General features: G+C 58.8%; 1 protein-coding gene across 6 annotated transcripts in view; it reads right to left on the bottom strand.

The window, feature by feature from the left end:
- TRAPPC9 (trafficking protein particle complex subunit 9) overlaps positions 1-21,775 on the bottom strand; it is a 405,352-nt gene that overhangs the window by 50,054 nt on the left and 333,523 nt on the right. The window lies entirely within an intron of this gene.

Here is a 21,775-nt window from a genome sequence, read left to right as displayed (position 1 = left end):
CCACACCCCCCAGGTCCCCCCGAGTGCTCCCACGACACATATTCCCACAGGTACACCTGGCACCTGAGCACACCTGCCCTGGGTGGAGTCGCCTGGCAACCGGAAAGACAGGGGTGGTGGGAGAGCCATGCAGATGAGCCGAGGCACCTGTGCGACTATCCGCTGCCTCCAGAAACCGCCAGAGAGGACAGTGATGGAACAGACACAGCTGTGCCCACGAGGAGAGAGGCCACCCTGGGAAGAGGTGAACAGTGATGGGCGTAGCTCGGCGGACACCAAGGACAAAGGCGCAGCAGCCAGCAGGCAAGGGGGCAGTGGGCCCAGTGTCGGGGGGACGGGCAGGAAGAGCCTGTGAACAGGGCACAAGGGCGATGCAGCCTGAGGCCCACGGCAGGGGTGCTGCTCTTCGAGCCGAAGAACACACGAACCGGAGCCTGCCGTCTGCACCCCTAAGGGCGCTCTGCCCCCAGGGGCACCGCCGACGCTGGTCTGAGCTGTGAAACGGGACCAGCATGAGCCCTGCTCCCTGCTGGCCGGAGGAGCGAGGGAAGAGGCTTAGCGGGCCTGCGAGCTGGTGACTCACACTGGTGAGAGTTCACACCTGTTTGACCTTGGGCAAGTCGACATTAGCAGCTGCCCAGGTGGCTCAGTGGTAAAGAGTCCACGCGCCAATGCAGGAGACCAGGTTCAGTTCCTGAGTCAGGAAGATCCCCTGGGATAGGAAATGGCAACCCACTCCAGTGTTCTCATCTGGAGAACCCTGCGGACAGAGAGCCTGGTGGGTTACAGCCCAAGGGGGCGCAGAGTCACATGCGGCCGAGCGACTGAACAGCAATGAAAGGTGGCTCTGGAGTCTTACTAGGAGCCGAGCTGACATCCAGGCTTGGTTCTCATGCCTCGGTCCAGGCAGACGTGAGACGGAGGTTCAGAACATTCACTTTTCTTGGGTTATCTGCTAACAAGTGGCAGCGCTAGACTCTGAATCCACATCTGAATCCAAACTCCTCTTCCCCCTAAACCCTGCTAGCTGGCCTAGAAGGAAGAGGCTGATCGCTGAGAACAGTGGGAGCTCCTGTCCTGAGAGATGCCTGGAAGGATGCCCATGGCAGACAGACCGCGGGCACGGCCTCAGGAGCATCAGCAGCGCAACTGCGGGGGCTCGGGCGGGCCACCCCTGCCCCCAAGGCCCGTGTGCCCCGGCTGACATGGGCAGCCCCCCCACTCGGCCTGGGGCAGCTCCAAAGTCAGGGTCAGGGAGGCAAAAGTCGGGCTGCCCACTGGCTTCATCTTCCCTCCAATAAAGTGGGGAGGAAGCTGGGGGAGGGTGGGCGCAAGAGAAACAGCGGCCCCAGCCGGAGTCTCCTGTCCTCGGACAGACGGCCCCTGGAGTCCTAGGGTCCTCGCGTTTCCAGCACAGAAGGCACGTGTTACCACCATGTCAGGGACGAGATTGGGGTACAGGGGTGGTAAGTCACTTGCTCAAGGTCACACAGCTGACCTGAGACTCTCATTCTCTCCACGCGCAGATCACGAGGACTACCCCATGCCGTGTGCGCATTCTTTACCCGTCCACCCTCTGGACGTCCCGGGGGGCCCAGTGCTGACTGCCTGCCACTTGGCACTGATTCAGTCATTCGAAAAGGATCAGTTCCTATGTCAACACCCCGCCCTCCTCAGGCACAGCCCCCCAGACTGCCTTTCCCCTCGCAGCCCCTCACACACATCTCAAGTGCAGCACTTACTCCCTAGCAGCACACCGCTCCTGGGGGGTGGCCCCCTCCCCGAGATGGGGACCATCTCATCGGCGCGCAGAGGTGACATCTGGAGACAGCATTTCAGAGACAACTACAGATAACTTCCACTTATGACCAGAGATGCAAAGAAGAGAGATAAACTATGAGCCAGTCAAACACATCAGGGTGTCACAGAACTGCTCACCGTGGCCAGGAACGGTTTATCCTCAGGATGGCTCACACCAAGAAACCAATCAGCCTAACTCACCACAGCACTTTAGAGGGGAGAAAAATAAGGATTATATTAATAAATGCCAAAAGTAATTTCACAGAAAAGATTTAGAAGACCTCTCCCCAAATAAACAGTTCTTGAAATAGGAGAAAACTAAATTAAAAGAACTATTTTTAAAGAAAATATTTGACATATTCAAATATATATATACATATATGAATTTGTTAATTTCTAATTAGAATGTAACTTTTAACAGGACAAAGATGTCCTTCTAATTCATACAACTAAGAAAAGTATAAAAGCAAAATAGCAAAAGAAGCAGGGGGCTTGCTTTGCCAGATGTTAAGACTTAATCTAAAGGGCATGGTATGAGTGCAGAAGCAAACAAATGTTTCCAACCTCACAGATCAGAGAATCCAGAAGTAGGTCCGTGTTTACACAGGAGCTAAATATGTTACATAGATGGCATGCTAGTTCAGAGGAGAAAGTGTGGCTCCCAAAATGAATTGGCTCTGGCACAACTGACTAAACATCTCTAGGACGACAGGCCAGGATCCACCTCGTTCTACGTGCGCAAATAAATTCCAGATAGATTAGCGTTCTAAATGGAGAAGGAAACGAAAAAGAACATGGATAAAATAGGAAGTGGGGGAGACGTTCCTCAGAGGACACTGAACTGCAGGAAAACGAGGGGACTCTTCATGGCAAAGGCACAAAGTCACAGGAAATGAGACACGGAAGATGTACCCACGGCTTGCTCAGCGGACAATCGGCTCTTCTGCCCAGGTTATGACTTCCCGCAGGTGGGTGAGAAAAAGACACAGCGTCTCCCAGGAGGAGGGGCAGAGGGTGCACCAGGGGATTCAAGGGGAGGGGTCTATGGGGTCAACAGAGGAGATCCCCAAGCTTGCCAGCCATCAGGGAGAAGCAAGCCAGAGAGACAGTGGTCTGTTTTCCCCATCAGGGTGAAACAGGAGGACACAGACAGGTGGGCACCGACCTCCTGCAGGCGGGCCCTCTGAGGCAGGGGGCCTCGTGCACATGGTGCATCCGGTGTTCGGACCAGAGAGGAGTCTAACAGAGAAGGGACTGGGAAGATGTTACTGAGGGCCCGGGTCTCTGAAGGACCAGAGGCAAGACTGCAGCCTGAGACAGTGAGGGACGGGGTGGGGTGCCGCTGTTGTAGGCAGCACCGAGCCCCTGGAGGCTGCTGTCCCGGCCAGCATTGCTCAGAACGGCGCTGCTCACAGGATGGCCATGGCCGTGGAGGCTGGACGCTGGGACCCAGGAGGGCCTGCATGGGCCCATCGGCGACTCGGACCTGAGAATTGCTGCCCTAATCCCTATGGGATCAATTACCGTTCCCAATAAAAATGGAGATTTCATTTCCATAGTCAGTTCTGAGAAAAAGGTCACTTCCACCCCCAGGAGATGGAGTTTCCTGGCTTGTTTTCAGCCCGCTGTTTTGCAGGACAGGGCTGGTGACACACGCCCCGTGGAGGGTCCTAGGGGGCCACTGGCCCCTGACCCAGGCAGCTGCAGCTCCAGACAGGGAGGCAGAAGCAGGTCTCAAGGCTGAAGGGCTCCAGTCACTGCCCAGCCCAAGGGCAGTACCCATGGTGCAAGCACTATGCCAGGCTCTGGGGAGGAAGGGGGGAGGGCAGCGCAGGCCACCTGCCCGCAGAGAAGGGGGGAGCAGCTGGAGCCTGGGCGTCCTCCCTGTCGGGAGGGCAGGGGCCGGGGGCAGGGCTGTCCTCGTGCCCAGGAGAAGGGGCAGCTGTGAGAGAGCTGAGGGGGCCAGACGCCAAGCCCTGGGGTAGGAGGGCGGACCTGAGGGTCAGATGGGAGGTGCATTCATTACTGAAACACCTTCTGAGCTTCCTCTAAGGGCCAGGCACCTGCTCAGACCTGATCTTACCCGAAGTCTCACGGGTGCGGGAGTCAGCTGTGCATCAGAGTGAGAAGGTGATGGTGGGAGGTTTGGGTCCTGGGAGCCCAGAGAAAGGTTCCCACGCATGTGGCGGGGAGGGGCTGATGGTCGGGATGGCCCAGGCTCAATAGGCTGAGGCTCTGCCAGAGTGAGCCCATAAGTACAATTTACAGGAAGTGATCAGAGACGGATGAAGACATGAGTCAGAACTACCACGGGGTACGCCCAGATGTCAATGGGCTTTCTTCCTACTCAATCCTAACACGCGCTATAGGAAGACAGGCATACGCACACGCATGCCCACTCACACGTATGCACACTGCCTGTGAACACACACACACACACACAGAGATCACCTCAATTTGAGTGATTACCTATAATTCCGCTCTCCATAGAGGATCACGTAACCCTGGATTTGTGCCCACACTCAGCCGTGCCCCCTCTGGGACCCCTGCAGCCTGTGGCCACACCATGTCCCATGCCTCTCCATGCATGCCCTCACGGCAGGGATTCTCAGCCACCAGGAGCCCTCAGATGACAGCCACCAGACGAGGGGCTGGCGGGACACAGGAGGTGCTTGAAACAGGCTCATTTTTATGCAAAGCAGCTTGCACTGTAGTCAGCTGAGTGACAGACATCATTTGCTGGCGGGGTCTTGGCACAGGCGGTGTGGCCCCGGGGCCTGCGCTCAGCTCGCCTGCAGGAGCCTCTGTGACGGCTCTGTGTGCTGGACAGGTTTCTGATAAAGGCCCTGGCCGTACTGGCCACACTTCCCCCCCGTCCCTGGCACCCTTCCACCAGGCTGTCACGGGCATCCCCACCAGTAACAGGTTATGAAAGGGGTGAGGGTGGGGTCACTGGGCTCGAGAGCTTCTGGGGCAAAGCTGTCACTGCCCCACCAGACTCCCGGTCCCTCGAGATGGACTCTGCTGCCTCCTGGACGCATTTTCTAATCTAGGTGCAAAATAGCCTCTCTCTCCTTTGGCCTTCCTGTAAAATCAGCAGCATGTGCGTGGCACTATCCGACTGCCACTGGGCTCCAAGTCTGACGGGCACATGTCAGACAGAGAGAAGGGGCTCAGGATTCAGGGTTCTGCTCAGGATTCTGAGCAGCCAGCGAGACCTGCCATGCCCACCTGGGGGCCACTGCTGGTCAGATCTGGGGCAGGGGGCCAGGCAAGGCCTGGGACTCCGACCTCACCATTTATGATGAAATTCCTTGGTCCTTGGATTCACCAAGGACTTGAGGTCTAGGCAAAAGGTGACCCTAATGCTCTAGGGGAAGGCTCCTGAGGCCCACCAGAGTGAGTGAAGAGAGGGTCTGTTCCCTGCTTAGAGCACCCACCAGACTCTGTTCAGTGTTCACAACTCTGCCCAGGGCAGCCTCCTCTAGGAAGCAGGCTGGCCTCCAGGTCAGATCAGCTGCCCCTTCTCCCTCCACGCCTGTATAATCTCTTGCGTGTGGGTAGAACCCTGTGAATATGACGCTATCACTGCTGTGATTATGTTATGTCATCTGCTGAAAAGTGAGAGTCACTCGGTCGTGTCCAACTCTTTGTGACCCATTCCAGTATTCTGGCCTGGAGAATTCCACGCAGGCCAGAATACTGGAATGGGTACCCATTCCCTTCTCCAGGGGGATCTTCCCAATCCAAGGATCAAACCCAGGTCTCTAGCATTGCAGGCGGATTCTTTACCAGCTGGGCCACAAGGGAAGCCCAAGAATACTAGAGTGGCTAACCTATCCCATCTCCAGGGGATCTTCCTGACCCAGGAATCGAACCAGGGTCTCCTGCATTGCAGGTGGATTCTTTACCAACTGAGCCATCAGGGAAGCCCATCTGGTAAAAGGGAGATGTTCAAAGTGGGCCTGACCTAATCGGGGAACCCTTTAATGCAGAGAATTTTCTCCAGCTGTGGTCAGAAGAGGAAGTCAGAGTTTCAGAGCGTGAAAAGGAATCTCTATGGCACTGCAGGCTTGGGATGGAAGGGGCACATATCAACCAATGGGGAGCAGCCTTAGGAGCTGACAGTCACCCCTGCTGACTGACAGCAAGGAACCAGGGACCTCAGTCCTACAGCCATAAGGACCTGAATTCTGCCAACAATAAGAAAGAGCATGGAAGTGGACTTTTTCCAGGGCCTCCAGGGAAGAAGTCCACCCAAGAAACACCTCGGTTTTAGCCTGGTGATACCCTGAGTAGAGAATCTTCTGGAACTTTCCCTGCCCCAGCTGACTTCTCCTTAGCTTTCAAGATTCTGCCACTGACAGTTACCTTCTTCAGAGAATTCTCCTGCTGTGGTGAGCATGGCGTGCTCTTGGACAGGCAGCCGACCCCTCCCCTTCCCAATTCAGACCTCCACCCCTCTGGCACAGAACGAGCTGCTCAACTGCAGAGGTCAGCCATGTGCATGCCCAGCAGAGCAAAGAATTCTCTTCCTATGAAGCAGAAGCTCCCACAAAGAGACATTACTCCTTTCCTGGTACACTGGCATCTACAGGTAGCAGAAACCTGGGATAATCCATTGCTGCACACTCATATCCAGGGAAACGTCCCAGGGAGAGTGGAGGGCTCCTTGGGGAATAACTGGGCCAAGAGTCTGTGACCGAGGACTATGTGTGCTCACTAAGCGCCACGCGCAGTGCGCGCAAGGTGGCTCCTTTATGAAGACAGAGCCACACATGGGGACCCACCAGCCACCTGGCCAGTGCCTGGGACCCCTGAGCTCTGTGGCTCTTCGCCCCGGGGACCGCCTGGCGCAGCAGATACTACCATCGCCACTGCCTCCAGCCGAGGGAGCGGTACCCAGAGGGGTCTGCTGGTCTGACTGACCCAGGCCTCAGGCAGAAGAGCCTGAATGCGGACGCAGGTCCACAGGCTGCAGAGTGACATGTTTGCCCACCCGTCCTTGGTGTGACCAGTTCCACACATGCAGGCCTCCCCGGCGGTCCGTGCAACAGAAGCTCAAGCCGGGTCACACCTCAGACACATGGGCTCGGCCGCGAGTGTCCCCGTGTGAAGACGTGACGCTCTGATGAGGTCGGTCACAGGCCAGAGGGGAGGCGCTGCTGGGTGCGGTCAGCTCCACTGGGTCTGGGCCCCCAGCCCTCAGCAGTCCTCAAACTGGGGCGTTTCCATGCCAGTGCTGCGGGTTCTCATTGCCGGGGCGACTCCCTTGCACAGGGCAACTGAAGGCTGAGGGGAAGAGTTCAAAGACGAAGGTGTCCCTTTGAGGGGGAGCCTGCCATCCGGCCGGTGGTGTTCAGGCTCTTCTGCGGATGGGGCTTTGCTGCTGTGAACACGACCCATAAGCACCCGTCTCCCCTCTCAGAGCTCTATACCCACGAGAGTGCCAATTTTTAAAATTTATTTCTTTGGCTGCACCAAGTCTTACTTGGGGCACGTGGGGGTCTCGTTCCCCAACCAGGGACCAAACCCGGGGCCCCCTGCATCGGAAGCACGGAGTTCTAGCCAGTAGACCACCAAGGAAGTGCCAAGCACCAATTTTTTTTAAACTGGGGTGGGTAGGGGGCAAGACTGCACCCACCCGATCAGCCTCTCTGGCCTCCTCACAGCCTGGAACCAGAGCTTAGCTGCCATTCATTTATCTGTTGGGCTGCAGATACACTGCATCTGACTAATAAATTCTGAAAAGCACTGAGAGAAATCCCACAGGCCCGTCCTAGCTCTGCTCACCACGGCTGGGTGACACGTGTCCTTATCACGCCCTCTCTCCTGCAGGCCGATGCTTTGGGAGCGCTGTCTGTCCATCTCTCCGTGTGTATCCACCCACTCATCCACCCCACCTTGTGGCCCCAGGGGCAGCAGCCGACGCAGCAGCAGGAGAGGCCAGTCCCCGCTGCTGTTACCTGATTGGGCCCCAGCTGATGGCAGATAAGAGGCACAGAGGCCAAATCTGCCGTCTTTAATTAAGGAGGAGATTGATAAGAACTGTCAGAGTGGGATGGAGAGGACCCAAGCCGCTTGGTTTGCCGAGACACAAGAGGCGAAGCTGAAGATTAAAAATACAATGAGAGTTTCCCTAGAAAGCCTACAGAAGCAGTGACGGGGAGGACGGGGCTCAGGAGACAGCAGAAGAAGCCTGATGACGCTCGAGAATTAACCCCATTCCCCAGGCTCCAGTGGGGCAGCCTAATTATCAGCTGCTTGGACAAACTGTACTAATTTTTGGATAAACGGTACTTCTCACCAAGGGAAGGCACGGGCGCCTGGACAAAGACTCGCTCGCCCTGCTCTGACTCTGGAGGACACTGTTCTGGAGCTGACCCCTGGGCTGGCCGTGCACCCGCTCCTGGGAGCCTCCCCAAGTTCAGATGCACCGGAGCCCGCCGGGCCCCTCTGGCAGACAGACGTGCAGGACAGGGAGCCTGGGCCAGGCCTGGGACCCGGCCCATCTGATCCCAGAGTTGTCCCACTCACTTCCACAGGTGGGATGCTGCAGGCCGCGGGACGGACAACTTAGCTAAGGACCGAAGACTCCCAATTCGTCCAGATGCCAGGAGATAAACAAGCAGGCCTTCCCGGAGGCCTGGAACATTCTGATGAATTCCCGAGGAGAGACCAAGGCTTGGAAACCTCAGCACACGTGTGACTTGTTCTGAGAAGGAACAAATGCTCTTTAAGGAAGGTGCTTCTACGTGGAGGTGTTTTATTTTGTAAACTAGAGAAGACGATCGTCTTAAAACCTGACTGTTGCTCCTGTTGTTGAGAACAGGAAGCTGTGATGGGGCTCACCACCTCCAGGGAGTCAGAAAGTCTGACAGGAACGCCTTCTCCCTCTGTAATTTTTTTTTTCTTAGAAAGAAAAACAATGACTTGGAGCCCAGAGATCTAGGTTCAAGTCCAGGTTCAGCTGTGAGATTTGGACCAAGGAGCAAAGACACGACAGTTCACGGCGGGACCTCGAGGGTCTCGCAACAGCAGGGTTTGGACGCAGAACCAGTGAGAAAGTGAACAGAAAAAAAAAAAAAAACTTTATAAGCTTTAAAGCCCAAGACAACACATCTGTATAGAGCAGAAAGGCTGTTTGAGCTTGCCGGCCAGATCGTGGTCCTTATTATCACCACGATGGAAGTGCGTGGTGACCGCGGGAAGGGCTGGATCACACTCCACACGCATGGAGCCTCGAGAGAGCCCCCAGGGTGGGCAGGGAAGGAAAGGGTCCCGTCACCATCTCCAGACGGCCGGCCAGAGTGGGATGGGGGGCCGCTTCCTGCGTGCAGCTGCCCCAGGCCCCGCCCGAGCCCCCCGCCCGAGCCCCCCGCCCGGCCCACGGTGTCTGGAGCCTCGCATCGGCTCGACCTGCTCCCCCATTCAGATCTTATCTTGGTTGGCTGACATCCTATGTACTTGGGAGCTTTTCTGCCATGTGGACCGGGAGGTCTGTGAGCCCAGGGACCACCTCTGCCCCGCTCAGCCCCCAAACACTGGCTCAGCGGACAGGAGAGATGGACAGGGACGGACAACTAGGCACGTGAGCACGCGGGACAGCCCTGGGGACTGAGCCCGAGGGCCCAGGCCTGGCGAGACGCCTTCCCGCCAGCTATGGAGACGCCCCGGGGAAGAACGTCCTTTCCCCACCGCCACTGGGCCTGGGGCCTCAGAGCCTCCTGGGGCCGGCGTACCGGCCGGCATTACGTCAGCCTACTTCCTTCTGGGGGCTGGGGCACCCCAGAACCAGGCTGTTGGCCGTGACGACAGACACATCCCCCGACCCTCGGCAGCCACAGCGACCTCTGCCTCAGGGAGGCTGCCCAGCTAGAGCCCGCTGGACAGTCTCAGCCCTCAAACACATGTTTACAGCTGCCTCAGGCAGACGGCTCTTGTAGATGAGGCTGGACGTCCAGGGGTTGCCTGGGAGCTTCCGTCCTCTTATCCCTCCCTCTTTCCAGCCCTGCTAAGGGGAGCTCAGGGCCTTTGCCAGCTGGTGGGCAGGCGGGCGGGCTGGCAGCTGCAGCCCTGGGTCAGCCAGCCTTGTAGCGATGGGGAGCCGACACCAGGCTGGTGAGAATATACACAGCCACGTTCTCCGGGGGCTGCTTGACCGTAACGGGAGGCCTGTGTGGTACCATCACCTACCAAATAACGCCTAATGCACCACAAGAGGGGCAGCCCACACTGGCCTTTGTTCACGCTGTTATCTTGGCCTAAAGATGCTCCGCCACCCCTGTCTGCCTGGGTCCCTGCGACTCCCACAGGCAGAGCCTCGGGCACTGGCTCCTCTGTGCACCCAGCAAACTCGGAGCGCCTGCCGAGTGTCTGATTCTGCTCCGGGGGCTGGGGACATACTTAGAGGATGTGAGCATCATGGTCCTGCCCTCGGGGGACCCCTGGCTGAGCAGCGGGCACAGCGAGAGCAGGGTCTAGGTGGGGAGCGTCCCGATCACCCCCGGGGGCCAGGGACGGCTCTCAACAGGTGACGTCCACGCCGAGAGAGGGAACCAGACGGGCCACCTCCGCAGGCAACAAGGGCTGACGCGGGGAGAGCGGCCAGTAAGCAGACCAAGGCCCTGAACCGACAGGGGCCTCGCACGTCCAAGAGCCCTCACCCCACACCCCTGCCGCCAGCTGCACCCCTCGAGCGTTCTCTGCACCCCTTGTTCCTCCAGGGCACCCCTGAGATGCCACTTCCCCCAGGAAGCTGCCAGCTCTGCTGGGTGTCTCCCAGGTTTGGTTAACACAGTTAGGAGGAAGGAAGGAGTGTTCCCAGGGGAATGAGGGTGCCTTTCTCAGATGGGAAGGGCCAGCCCCCAGCCAGGCTTGGAGACATGGGGTAAAAACCGGCAGCCTCTCCCTCCCAGGACCCGCAGCTTCCACAGCCTGCTCTGTGCTGTCTCCAACAGGCTCCGCTTTCTGAGATGTGGGCACCGAAGGAAGTGGGGCTCTTAACAATTACTCTGCTGCCCCCACGGTGTCTGCTTCCCACCGAAGGCAGCGGAGACGAAGCTCAGCTGACCTGGCCGCCTGAGCCCCAGGCATGTGCGCACAGCAAGGCCCCCGGGAGTGGTCCCCAGCCCCGACCCTGCGCCTGGAGGACCTCAGGCCAGGGGCCTGGAAATGCCATGGGAGCCGGCACCACTACACACCCAGGGCTTGGCAAAGAGAACAGGGAAGTGTTTGCTGGATGAATAATCGCGTGAACGTTGGTCACCGACTACCAGGTGCTTTAACTGCACGTGACCTGGCAGTCATGGCACCAAGGCAAACCTGGATGCAGCTTCTCACGATTGCTGGGCCAACCTGGCACGGCTCCCCAGGAATGCCAGAGGGGCCCAGGTGCTGCCAGCCAACCCAGGCATCCCCGAGGGCCCTCCTGGTGTGAGCCTGCAGGCCCGAGGCAAGCGGGGAGCCAGCAGGGAGCTGACAATGATCCTCATTTGCCGTTGGTCTTGGGCCAGAAGTGCCCTTGGGGCAGGAATTCATAGCACCCACCGTTCCTGGGTGACCTTGGCCGGATCGTGTGGGCGTCATCTAGGCCCTCCTGACACCCTGCTTCCTGTGGAAGGACCCCCGGCCACCTCCTGCTCTGACCGGGAGCGCAAGGAACACAGACGAGCCTGGGAACCAGTCTCCCTCTGGCTGCTGGCTGTGCTCCCGACAAGGCGGGTGGCCCTGGGGGAATCACGGGGGTTCTCTAGGCCTGGAGTTTGGGGACAGGCCCCTGGTGAGGCTGCGGGACAGCCACCCACAGTCCTCTGCCACCCACAGTCCAGAGCCCTCATCCCCTCTGCCTCCCACCCAGAGGCATGGCTGACACGCCAGCATCCTCATCCAGCGTGGGATCTTGGGGTCACCCTGCTGAGCAGGGAGTCATGGGCATGCACACCAAGTCGCTTCAGTCGTGTCCAACTCTTTGTGACCCCGTGGACTGTAGCCCGCCAGGCTCCTCTGTCCATGGGATTCTCCAGGCAAGAATACTGGAGTGGGTGGCCATGCCCTCCTCCAGGGGGATCTTCCTGACCCAGGGATTGACTTGAGTCTCTTAAGTCTCCTGCACGGGCAGGCGGGTTCTTTACCACTGGCACCACCTGGGAAGCAGGAGGGTCAGGGAAACACAAATCAACTCCATCCAGAGCCCAGACGCTCACAGATGAATCCAAACGCAAACACCACTTCCTGGGGGTCTTCTAAGCCCCAAGCTCCATGCTGTGCATTTAAAAGGTTGTCTGATACCCACGTGGCCAGGCTGCAGCCTCGCTAGACAGCTAGCGGGCAGGTATTTTCTGGGCTGCTGAAATCCTGCTCCTGCCTGGCCTTGGGGCTGCGCCTCCTTCTTCCTTTTAAGTGCTCCCGCTGGGGTGGGCATCCTGCCTGGGGCAAGATAAGCTGCTCCTGTCCAGCTCTGTCCTCAGAGGAGCCCTCCAGCCAGGCCTCCCCCTGCCTGCCCTGCCCACAGTGAGCAGGGGGCACTGGAGGGCAGAGCAGACCCCCGCCCCCTTCTGCCAGAGCCGGTGGCCCGCCCCACCACAAACACAGCTTCGCCGCAGCCCGAACAAATAAACATAATCGGCAGGTGCTCCATCACGGCAGTCAACGGAGTCAACGCTTTCTCTTGCTTTCTTGCCCAGGGCTATGATCACAGCTCCTGAAGCTCCAGGAGGCGGGAGGAGACTGGCAGGGGAGGGCTCGGGGAGCAGGGCTGACCCTGGCAAGGGGAGAGGGCGAGGGGTGCAGCCGGGTCCTCGCAGCACAGCACAGCAGGCATCACCACCTTCAGCCCGCCCTGGGGGCGACGGGCTTCAGAGCGCTCGGCTCTCTGCTCTGGGGCCACGTGCTAGTCACTGGGCGATGCTCTGCAATCTAGTGTCCAGGCCCCAGGACAGCCGTGTCCAATCTAATGCCCTGAAACCCAGCAGCTGAGTGTGAGCACTCTGTTTTATAGATGAGGACACCAAGGCCGGGAGGGCAAGAGATGTTTGGCAGGATGGGCGGGGCCGACTGTGCCGGATGTTCCTGGCCGGTCCAGCCACCCCCAGCCCTGGGACTGGCAGCTGCGGGCAGGAGGGGCACTGGGACCAAACTAAACACTGGCTGATGCGATGTAAAGAGAGGGGGTCTGTGCAGACTCCAGGAAGCCTCCCGACGGGGCCCGCCAGTGCTCCTCCCCCTCTTCCTCCTTCCTTTGAAGTCCTTGGCTACAGCCATTTGGGGGATGGTGGGGGCGCGAGGAGGTCCAGGCCCCTGGCACTGGGCACGTCACACCACCCTGGACCTGCCTGCCACTGGCTTCTACGTGACAGAGACATCTCAACTTTATCTCACCCACTATTATTTTGGGCTTTCTGCTGCAGAAGCCACACCTCAGACTACAAGATACAGCCTGCAGCCTCTGTCCGTCACAGATTTGGTCCCCGTGTGCGGGGGCTCACGGCCTGGCATGTGGGAAGCTGAGTCAGCCCCTGAGTCTTATCCTGGGGGAAGGAGTGCTGGGATGAGGGCAAATCAAGGACAGGGGACGCGGAAGGCTTCCTGGAGGCAGCAGCAGCTCAAAGCGCAAGCAGGGAAGGCAGGGAGAGGCGTGGGCAGGGTCGTGGCAACCAGGAGCATCACCTACCTGGGACCCAGTCAACAGAGAGACCTGGAGGAAGTGGCTAGGCTGGGCCCCGAAAGTCACAAGGAGAGTTCAGCAAAGTCTGTGAAGGCCTAAAGCTGGAGGAGACCAGTGGGGGGCTTTTAGTAGTCCTGGCAGGAAGGGATATGGACCTGGGCCCCCCACAGAAGCCAACCACCAACACTAGACTGGACGGAGCTCCTAGTCTCACTCCGTGACAGCAGCCAGCTCTGCGGGAGGGTGATGACCAGGATGCTATTCACCCATCTCTTCTGCCGTATTTCCAACCAACAGCCCAGCTCCAGCCCCACCCTCAGTCCTCACCAGCCTGCAAACTTCAGGTCCCCACGACTCTGGTGGGACAAGCTGAGCCACATCCAAGATCAGCAGAGCAGGTGCAACGAATATATCATTGTAGGGAAACAGGGAAAATGAAGATATTTACAAAACATTTAAGGAAATTAGCTCTTGGGGATATCCCTGGTGGTCCAGAGGTTAGCAATCCGCCTATCAATGCAGTGGACATGGGTCCAACCCTGGTCCGGGAACTAAGATCCCACATGCCACGGAACAACCAAACCCATGCGCCACAACTACCGAGCCCGTGTGTTCCAGAACCTGCACCAGGAGAAGGCACCACAAGGAGAAGCCTGAGCGTCACAACCGGAGAGAAGCCCCTGCTCGCCACCCCTAGAGAAAGCCCATGTGTAGCAGCGAAGACCCGGAGTGAGTGAGTGACGTCGCTCAGTCGTGTCTGACTCTTTGCGACACCATGGACTGTCGCCCACCACGCTCCTCCGTCCATGGGATTTTCCAGGCAAGAGTACTGGAGTGGGTTGCCATTTCCTTCTCCAGGGGATCTTCCTGACCCAGGGATTGAACCCAGGTCTTCCGCATAGTAGGCAGACGCTTTACCGTCTGAGCCACCAGGGAAGTCCATTAAACAACCAGTGGAGTCAAAAGCTAATTAATTTTCAAAAAAGAAATGAACTCTCGCGCACACACACCTAATGGTCTTGGAAAGAAAATGTAACCATTTCACTGAGTTCTGGTTACTCTAGGTAAGAAACAGGACCTCAGACACACTGGAAGCCGGCTGCTGCATTCAGATGTCTGAGAACTCGAGGGGACCAAGCCCCGGGGACCGGCTCGGGGCCGCACCTGCACAGCACCTTCTCAGCTCCGCTGCTGCTCAGTGCTCCAGGCTGCCAAGGCCACCCGCCCTTCCTGCCGGAGAGGCCGGGGGTGGGCACTGCCAGTTAGGGTTCTGATCACACGCTGCGGTCTGTGAATCCAACATGACATCGAATCGGCATCTTTTTTTAAATCAGACAGATTGTTGATAATCCAAATTCATTAAGAAGCGATTGAAACTACCTGGTCAAGTCAATCAAAACACTCATTCCTTCAATCATCCATTCAACGATTACCCATCAAGAGGTGACTCTGTGCCAGGATCCGGACCCACCGCTGTCCCAGCCGCACGGGGCCCCCAAACCCTGTCACTGTAGGCACACAGGAGGACGAGTCCCTCAGCCGGGAAGGACGACGCTGCAGACCACTCAGAGCGGGCCGGGGAGGGCCCGCAGGAGCAAACGCGCCCGTGTTCCAAAAACAAGGCTTCTGCCAAGAAAGCTGACTGTGACTCACGGTGAACAGAAAAAAAAGAAGTGATTTCTGAGAAGGGGAGGCACACACTCTACAAACACTCTTCCATGATCACCCAGAAGTGCTGAGGCGAACGGGACCTGTGCTCATCCTGGCGGAGAAATGGGGTCAATCAACCCATTCCATCCCTATGACATACACACAGACACTCGTGGACACACACACACTCAGGGGGCCCTGCACCCAGTGAGTGTGTTCGCTCAGCCCTGCATCATCCTTCAGGACAAACACAAGAAACAGAAACGACAGCCTTGGACCCGCTCGGGGACGAGGCTGAGCATCTGTGTCCCCCTTGGAAGGCCCGGGCAGAGGACCACCTTCAAGACCCTCCAGCACGAAGGACCACCACCCCTCCTGCCCCACAGCAGGGGACTCCTGTTGCTAAGCAGGGGCCCTGGGATGCTGGGACCTGGACTTTGGCCAACAGGGACAGAGCAAGGTCCCCGATGGAGAATTTCAGACGCTCTGCAGGGCCTTGCTGGGAAGCTGGTGGGCATCGCTCAATGGAAAGGGCTTTCTCAGCAGGCTTTGAGGGAGGGGGCTGCGAACAGAGACAAGACGATGGGAATGCAGCAGCTGACAGCCTCACTCAGACAGCTGCACCCCTGGGGCATCAGGCAGACCCTGCTAGCCCACCCACCAGCAGCACTGGGGCGCCGTGCGGGCGTCACGGGAGGACGGGCGTGGAACTCACTCTGCGAGCCACCCGACTACCCGCCCGGGAAACGTCGTCATCTGGCCTCCCTGACCTGAAGCCCGTGTCACAGCTCACGATGGCAGGAGGTGAGTGAAACACGCGTGCATGTGTGCACAGAGAGCCACGCGCACCAGAGGGCCACTGACACACGGATGGATGACCTGGTAAACCACCTGGAGAAGAACACCCTCCGTGGCTGTGAGAACCAGGATACACGGCATAGACTACACACGCATGTACATGCATCCACGCAACATTCACATATGAACACGCGCCTAAAGTTGGATCTCTCTACACAAAGACACAAGAAATGTACAGACTCAGCCCCCTCCATGTAAATGTGTATGTGTGTTTCTATATCTCCAAGGCCCTGAAATAGAGATCTACAGGCCTGGATGAATTAGTGGGTTTCAGAAGAAAGACTCCAGACCCCGGGGCCTGTGCTCCAGGCCAACCATGTCCTGAGCTGTCTCCTTTTCTGAAGCAGCCTTGCCTTGGGGCTCAGCACGTATGTCCCCCTCTCTGGCGAGGCAACGTCGGCCCCACGCAGGCTGAAGGTCCAGACCGACCACATGTGTCAGCTGGAGGCAGGTCTGCTCAGGGCAAGGTGCTCTGTGGACATCCAACACTGAACGTGATCACATTGCATCGGGCCTCTGCTCCATTCATAACTCAGTACAGGTGACTGCAGGGCACACCTGCCCCTGCCCACTGGTCCCCAGAGCCCATCTCGGGCAGGAGATTCCTGGGGGGCCTCTCTCCTCTGCACTTATCCAGATACCCGAGGAAAAGACAGCTCTCCTGGGGCCCGAGACCCCACAAGGAGCGCAGTGCATGGGGGAAGCGGACGACGCCCAGCTGTGCCCAGGACGCAGCTCCCGTCATGGGCAGAGCTGCGTGCTGACCAGGAGCCCTCGGCTCAGCTGGCCCCGCCTGCTCAGCTGTGGGAGAAGCGCGCCAGGGAGCAGGGAGGGGAGGGGAGGAGCATGGCGCACCGTCTATGCGCACCCTGCTCTGATCGGGTCTGCAAGTGCGTTACACTGCTCTTTAAGAACGTCTTCATAATCGTGAGGGAACTGCCTCGGAACCGTTCTGACTCTATAATACGGCTGCATTACCTGCCATATTAAATAGATAACACAGGCTCAGTTATACACCACGGTACATGGTGTTCAGTCACCTGATATATGAGTGAGCACGCTCCTGGTCGTGCACCTCCCGGAGGGTGAGTGCCTACTGCCCGAGCCTCCGACAGCTTTCTCTCTGCCTCCTGGGTCCTTCCCCAGCGACCCCCAGGCCCAGCTCCCAGCTAGGGGCTGCTCCCAGCTAGGGGTGCTCCCGGAGGCACTGGCAGTATTAATGGTGATGATTTTTCAACATTCAGACAGCCCACTGGAAATCGTACGGGTGTCCCGCATCGGGCAGCACAAACCTGAGAAAACAGCACGCCTCCTCCCCGCGGCCAGAGCGCGCACGGCTCTGCGCGGTGACACTGGTTACCGCACTGGCAGCAGCTCTGGCTGGCAGGTCTGTGGCTTTGATTAATGAGATGAGAAGATGAGTTCATCACCCTTCACTGAACAGGCTGGGCCACAATCCTTCAAAGTGCGGGTGGACCCAGCGGTGGGGTGGGGCCCCTCGGAGGCGGCAGAGACACGGCTGTCTGCAGACCCCTGCCCACTCCCACCTGCCGAGCATCCATGCCAGCTACTCAACAGGCCACCCGTGTTCTTAGCTCCAAAGCATTCTCTGTACCTTCTTTCCCGGGAAGGGTTCTGATCTAGGCATCTCATGGACGGTTCTTTTTTAAAAATTCTTTTTAATTGGAGGATAGCTGCTTTGTGATATTGTGTTGGTTTCTGCCATGTATCCACGTGAATCAGCAGTTAGTATATGTATGTCCCCTCTGTCTTGAAGCTCCCACCCACCCCTTATGTTGTTGTGGATGGTCCTGAGCTGACACTCCGTCCCGTCAGCACCTTGAGGTGCCGCCTCCATCCTGGAAAGGCCTGCTGGTCACAGCCTGTGTGGTCAGCGAGCCCCACACTCAGTACCTACCAATGGCACCCCCCGAGTGGGAACGTGGGTGTGCAGGGACCCTTGCTGGAGACAGGAACGTGGTCTCCCATGGGCAGCCCGGGTCCCAGGAGGGTGAACAGCAGGGGGCGGTCCAGGGATCGGCGCACAGTTGCTCAGAAACACCTTCCAGAGCTCCTCCCTGAAGAGCGAGGAAGGCGCCCCTGTAAAGTTCCCTCCTGGTATCCCCCACGGGGAAGGGACTCAGGCGTCCGTCTGCCCCGCCGCTGGGAGAGATGGAACAAGAGGGCCAGGCCCTGGTTTATGCCAAGCGCAAGGCAGGGGTTCACAGGATGCTTGCTGAATCAAGGAGCAAGCAAACATGAATGAATCGTGAGCAAATGAACAGGGCTCCAGCCACTGTCTCCCTGAGGGTGCGAGCCAGCTCTAAAGCCATGAGGCTGTGTCTGTTTCCTTCTGTGTCAGCAATGGTCAGGACCAGGAGAGGGCAGGGCTGGCCTGGGGGGTTGGGGAGGAGCAGACCTGGAGAAAAGCCAAAGGTGGAGGGTGGGCAGGCCCCGCGCTGACTGGGGACCTGGGGCAGAGCCTGGGGACAGGCGCCCCCCGTGGTTAGGGCAGAGTGAGAGCGCCCCACAGGGGTAACCTCAAACAGGAGGCAGGGGGCAGGTCTCACTCTGGTTTTGTTATTTCTACTTCTAAATAAAAATGGGGATGTTTAATATTTTAATATTGCATATGGCATCTGATTACTGCAATTATAGGTAAACATCACATAGACCGACTACATATAACTTACACAAAGAATATGCAAAATATGTAAATGTTATTTGGGGTTTTGTTTAATATTTTTGTTTAGTTTTAATTCTCGGAGCAAATGGTCTCACTGCAGTTAAAACAAGAAAGCCAGGAAAACGCACACACGTGGCCACGCTGCGTCTTCAAGCGTTCTGGGGAAGGAGACGCATCGCTCTCTCCCAGCTTGTCAGATCTTCGGAGGGTTCTGTGAGGCTCACTGTGCTCAGAAGTCTCTGTCGGCTAAGCTCTTCCAACACGTGAAAAATCTCTCCACTTCCCTGATGGCCGTGGAACATCAAGAACCGAAATCATCTCGTTCTCTCTGAGTCAGGCTCAAGCGCTTTCAGTGCTGGAAAAGCGCTAAGAGCTCGGCGCACCCAGGCCTGGCTGGGGTCCCGCGCGGCCTGGCCTGAGCCCTGTACCTGGGCGGGGCTGCTCATGGAAGGTCTCCCTCACTGCTGGGGTGGGTGGGAGGACGTGTGGGAGCCCCAGGCACAGTGTCCGATGTCCAGCATGCCCTGGTAAAGGGGGCCCAGCCAGGCACCCGGAATCAAACGCAGCCGCGCGGCTCTGGGGAGGGAGTGTGACCTCTCTGAGCCCTGGCGGGATGGCAGTTGCAGCGAAGGCGGCAGCTCCTTCACAAGGAGGGCTCAGCTTGAGGCCCGGCACACCCTCAGGTGGGAACAGGGTGGCTCTGACGACCTCCTCCCTCCATCCTCCCCTGCTCAGACCTCTCAGAACGCTGGCTGGCAGGGCTGGGTCTTGGTCGAGCCCCACAGAGTGGGTACCGAGTGGGCACCAAGGACACACTGGCACCCCTGCCCCCATAAGTCACACCAACCTGGTCCCCTCCTGCCAACCTGAAGCCAGAACCAGCAGGGCCCCCGGGATCTGGGTGGGATGCCCACTTCTTCCATGGGGCGGTCAATCCCCTGAAGCCAGAGCCAGCAGGGCCCCCGGGATCTGGGTGGGGTGCCCACTCCTTCCATGGGGCGATCAATCCCCTGCAGATGCAGCTGGCCTGGTGCTCCTGAGATGCGAGCGTCAATTATTAAACCACTATTTGTTCATGTCTCCGAGAGGCAGGAGACTGCCTCCTCCACAAACACGCTGCAAAGACGACCAGCCTACCCAGTGACCCTGTAACCAGGAGCTGGGCCGCAGATTGAAGGGCAAATAAATAATCAGGCCTAAAGGTCCTGAACCGGGATGCTGAAGCCACTCGGTACTAGCTCTTGTCCGGGCCTCCGGTCTCCTGCTGAGAACCTCGGGCTGTGACCGCACAGCCCTTTGGGTCATGGGGTGCCCGGTGCTTGGCTCTGGGGCCCTGATGGCACCTGCGTCCCAGCTCCAGCGCCTTGCCAAGTCACGTCACTTCCCCGAGCTTCGGATCCAGCAGCTTCACATAGCAGCAGCGTCCCCAGAGCCACAGGTCACGTGGAGACCCAGGACAGGAGGGGCTCAGCTCCTGAGCATTGTGGCATTGGCTGCGTGTTAAATGTATGGACTTGAGCCCACTCCTGAGCCTCTACGTAAGGATGCTTATGCGACAGGGGTCAGGAATCCCCTCCTATAAGCTCTTCTGGTGAGTCTCAAGTGGCCCGCCTGGGGCTTGGACCCAGGAAGCTCCATCAGGTGTGGGCATTGGGAAGCTGCCTGGAAAACAGCAGTCTACTCCCGGAAGGCCAGCCTGACCCTGTGCTCATCCTCGGATGCACGGTTTCCACAGACTAGGAGGCGGGTGAGTCCCTGAGGTAACCGCCTAGTATCCCCAGCTCGTCACCAGGCCCCAGCAGCACGGCCTCCTACAGAACCAGGGGACTGGGAGGCCGTGTGCTCGGTGGGAGCCTGGACATGCCTCTGACCTCAACCCCAGCTCCCCGGGTCCCTGTCCCTCAGTCCTGCCACCTGCAGAGTGGACTGCTCTCCCCACCTCCCTGGGTCACACCGGAGATGAAACAAGGCCCTGCTGGAGGAGTGACAGCCGGGTGCAGGCTCCTCCCCTTCTCAGTCTGATGCGCCCCTCACTCCGGAAGCCCTCTCCACCACACTCTCCCATCACGAGGACCTGGGGCCTTGGGGGCAGGGGTCCACGGGGAGGGGTGCGGACACTGGGCGGGGCTGCATGTGGGGCTGGGTGTCTCACCTGCGGGCAGCTGTGTGCCTGGCGCCTCCTCCAACCCCCACCTCTGCCGGGGACGCCCCAGGACCAGCGCAAGCTCTCCCAGGGCCAGGCTCCTGGAGCCCCCGGCGCCCCCAGAGATGACCGCAGAGGGCCGTGGGTGCTGCCTCCCGCCGCCCCCGACCAGGAGGCGCCTGAGCTCTGGCAGGAGATGCTGTGCAGACACCACCGGCCCTCCCCAAGCTCACCTGGAACGCAGGCCAATAGCAAAGGCACAAGACTGGGGGGTGGGTGGGCAAGCAAGCGACTCACCAGCTTTCCTCAAGAGCAGCATCCCTAACTATCTGAGCACTGGCTCCACTTGTAAATGAGACAGGCTTGCTTGCAGAGCAATTTCTCCCCGAGTCACAACCCGGCGCCGGCCCGAAAGGACCAAGTGAGGGAGGGGGAGGAGGCTGAGGGAGAGACCAGCAGGACCGGACCAGGCGGCAGGGAGCGCGCGTCCACGCTCACCCTCGCACAGCCGTCCATTCAGACGCCCCATGGCCTGCTCGTGCCCTCATCTTCCGTTCAGACGGTCTCCGGGCGCCCGTCACGGCTCTGGCGCTGTGCCCGGTGTGGGGACACAGACGAGATTCAGCCACCCTCTGCTCTCCAGGGGGGGTGTGTCTCTGAGGGGAAGCGGGGCAGCGGAGTGCTCCGGAACCCGGTGGGCGGGGGGCTCTGACAGGAGGTGGTGCCCACGCTGAGCGCTCACAGAAGAGCAGGAAGACGCGGGCGCTGTTCTCAGGAGGGAAGGCGTGGGGGGTGGTGGCCGGGGTCGGAGAAGGCGTGGGGGTTGGTCGTTGGGGTTGGAGAAGGCTTGGGGGTGGTTGTTGGGGTCTTGGACGTGGGTCAGCACCTCGCAGGCCCCGCCCCTCGGCCCTGCTCACCCCACTGTCTCCTTCTAGAAACCTCTCCCCTTGCTTTGCACGTTGCAATCCCACGA

Source organism: Ovis aries, chromosome 9, assembly GCF_016772045.2.
Source record: "Ovis aries strain OAR_USU_Benz2616 breed Rambouillet chromosome 9, ARS-UI_Ramb_v3.0, whole genome shotgun sequence".
In the NCBI taxonomy this organism is placed as follows: domain Eukaryota; kingdom Metazoa; phylum Chordata; class Mammalia; order Artiodactyla; family Bovidae; genus Ovis; species Ovis aries.
The sequence above is the reverse complement of the archived record's forward strand: the minus strand, read 5'-3'. Positions and strand labels throughout refer to the sequence as shown.